Raw genomic sequence first — 3161 nt, 5'->3', positions numbered from 1 at the left:
GCCATGTTTTTTGAGATACGCGAATGTCCTCATAGACACTTGTGCCACTTTGGACAAAGACACTGCATACCAATTTTCAAGTCGACCGGACTAATGGTTGCGCAGTTATTGTTGTTTTTATGTTTTTTTCGTCTTATAGCGCCACCAAGTGGCAGAGCTTCGCAATTTTTTTATTTTGCCAAAGATTAAGCTCGTACACATGTGTACCGAGTTTGGTAAAGATATCTCATTCCGTTCAAGAGTTATAGCTAAAATAACATTTGGCTAACATTAGCATAGATGTTTCTTTGCACGCTGTTGCGCACGAAAATGGAAATTTCAACTTTTGTTTGATAATTATTGATAATCGGTGCCTAGAGAATGTTTCTGCTATGGTTTGGTTCCGATCGGGCGAAAAACCTAGGACTAGTTCGCAAAAGTAGGTTTCGGATATAACTCAATTTTGCGGGAAAAACGTGCGTCGTAGAGAAAATCTGTCTGACTCCACTTTTATTTGTGTTGACCCAAGGATCGCAACGATTTTTGAGTCTACGACAAAAGGTGTATGAGTTGGGGCCAAAAATGTCTGAAATTTTTGTTTTTTGCGCTGTAGCGCCCCCCCTTTGACCGATTGGGGCGAGACTTTGATAGGTTCTCCCCAAATTAAGCTTTACAATCTGGCCAAGTTTCAAGTCTCTAGGCCTTACGGTTTGGTCTGCACGATCAGTTTTAGGGGAGAAGAATAAAAAAAATAAATCCTAACGATTTCAATAGGGTTTCAGCACTGCGTGCTTGAACACTTAATAAACCGATACATTTGGGTCAAAGACATTAAGATGTCTGCATCAAAAGAAATTTACAAAAGTGATTTTATGTCCATAGAAAGCACATTAAATGCAAGTAAAGTGTCTACATTTAAGGTTTCAAATAAGTTTTTGAAGAATAAAATGTCAAAATTTGGCTGAAATAATGTTCCATTGTCATTCAGTGCAACACTTATAGTTATGTACAAAATTCAAATAACATGCTTATTCTGACCTGTACATATTAAAATATGTAAAAGAATAAGTGAGCATATTACATTTTATTGGGTTTTAAATGAGTAAAACATTCTTACTGACAAATGGGCAAAACCTAGGAGAGTGGCAAATTAAAAAAAAAAATTTACATTTAACAACTAATTAGTATTTGGGGTGAAAATAATTAGTTTTTTAATATGTCATGAATTGAGTTTTGTTGTAAATATGCCTGACAATATTGTTACACTGAATGACATTTTAGTGGGTGTCTTCTGTAAATCAGGGGAAAATGTACGATATTTATTTTTTGCTCAGAAAAACAAAATCAAAATACAATTACATTAAACAGAAAACTTTTTAATTTTTAAATTTTTCATTTTTTGGAAAAACAATTTAAAGCAGTATTGTTTTTATGCTTAAACCCTTTTTCGTCCTTGACCCATTTCTAAGAACACTAGATTAGATTAATAGATTTTCCCTTCTCTTTATCTTAGTCACTCTTATTCATCTTTGACTCTCTAACTGAACAGTGTAAGATCAGGGTAAGAACCTCCAGTATGTGTGCATTGTCAATATTTAATTTAGTTTTAATTGATGAAGTATCAATGGAGTGTCTGTCATTGTCAAAAGTCTTTCGTACTCTTTATGTTTTTATGCTTAAACCCTTTTTCGTCCTTGACCCATTTCTAAGAACACTAGATTAGATTAATAGATTTTCCCTTCTCTTTATCTTAGTCACTCTTATTCGTCTTTGACTCTCTAACTGAACAGTGTAAGATCAGGGTAAGAACCTCCAGTATGTGTGCATTGTCAATATTTTCCCTGATTGAAGTGCGCTCAAACAAGTTTGCACAGTAAAATGTTGTGGTTTATAATTCAATCTTTGCGCACAAGCCTGTTTTAATTGATGAAGTATCAATGGAGTGTCCGTCATTGTCAAAAGTCTTTCGTACTCTTTATTTTTTTTTTCCATCAGCAAAGCTGCAAATTTCTGGTGTCGTCTACAGTCTGGGTCCAAAATTCTCAGACTATCAGGTCCCAAACCCAAACTACACTCCCATGAAGGACTGCTCAAAGCCCTCCAGCTCGGACAGCCTGACGCAAGCGCTGACTCACAGGTGAGTACAGGCTGAGTGTTACACTCTTCAAATCTGGCACATTGGCACACCCTTTGTGCTACAGACTTTGTTACCTCATGTGGCTTGTTGAGGTGAGAGGTGTGCTAATACATATTCTGACTTTTGTGGTGCTACTAATATAAATAAACTTTTTTTTTTTAGACCACTACTCTTCTTAATCTTGAACTAGAAGATCCAGAAGACCCTCCTGGAGCACTTATTCAAACCAAGGTTGGTGTGTGTGTGTGTATATATATATATATATATATATATATATATATATATATATACAGTGTATATACATGTAAATATTTTCAAAATATATACTGTATGTGTGTGTTTTTACATATATTATGTAAACAAAAACTGATTTTGAATGTGATTAATCGCGATTAATAATTTGACAGCACTAATATATACACACCCACACACACATATATATTAGTGCTGTCAAAATTAGTGCATTAATGTAGTCAATATATTTTTTAATTTTTCCAGTATAACAGCGTTAAAAATATTTAATGCTGGGGCGGGACTAGGGTTGGCCACCCCACTCTCTTCTGTCTTTACTTAGAACGTCTTTACGAGTACATCAAACAGGAGACTTTTCAGACGCGCTCTCCAGCTTCACCTCAGCAACAGGCGCAAGCCAAACAAGCGCGGAAACGGTAGAGATGACGAAACGCTTCAGTAGAACAGAGATCTGTGGTCAGATGAGATGTTGTCAGGCCATATGTCAGTAAAAACTAATCGTCCTGTCCTGTCAGCCGTTATACTGTCCACGCGCTGTAGCTTGTATCATTTCATATTAAAGCGTGAATGAAACTACGAGCATGCATGTAAGATCCGCATCACATTCAGCAGCGGCAGGTCTTAAAGTAATAGCAGCCAAATAACCTAATAACCCAGCTGCTGTGATTTCTGTTAATCAAAGATCAAAAGGAAAAAAAAAGAGTAAATCAATAACTTTTGTATCTTTAAGGATTAATTTATATTTAATTTAGAATTTAGTGTTTGATAACTTTATTCAATTTCTGTATATTTC

The 3161-nt window shown here is 35.4% G+C and overlaps 1 protein-coding gene across 1 annotated transcript in view; it reads left to right on the top strand.

Moving 5' to 3' along the window:
- Positions 1–3161, top strand: part of LOC107569014 (uncharacterized) — a 29828-nt gene that overhangs the window by 23814 nt on the left and 2853 nt on the right. The window lies entirely within an intron of this gene.

The sequence above is a fragment of the Sinocyclocheilus grahami genome, unplaced genomic scaffold (genome assembly GCF_001515645.1).
Source record: "Sinocyclocheilus grahami isolate Dianchi unplaced genomic scaffold, SAMN03320097.WGS_v1.1 scaffold1302.1, whole genome shotgun sequence".
Classification (NCBI taxonomy): Eukaryota; Metazoa; Chordata; class Actinopteri; order Cypriniformes; family Cyprinidae; genus Sinocyclocheilus; species Sinocyclocheilus grahami.
The sequence above is the reverse complement of the archived record's forward strand: the minus strand, read 5'-3'. Positions and strand labels throughout refer to the sequence as shown.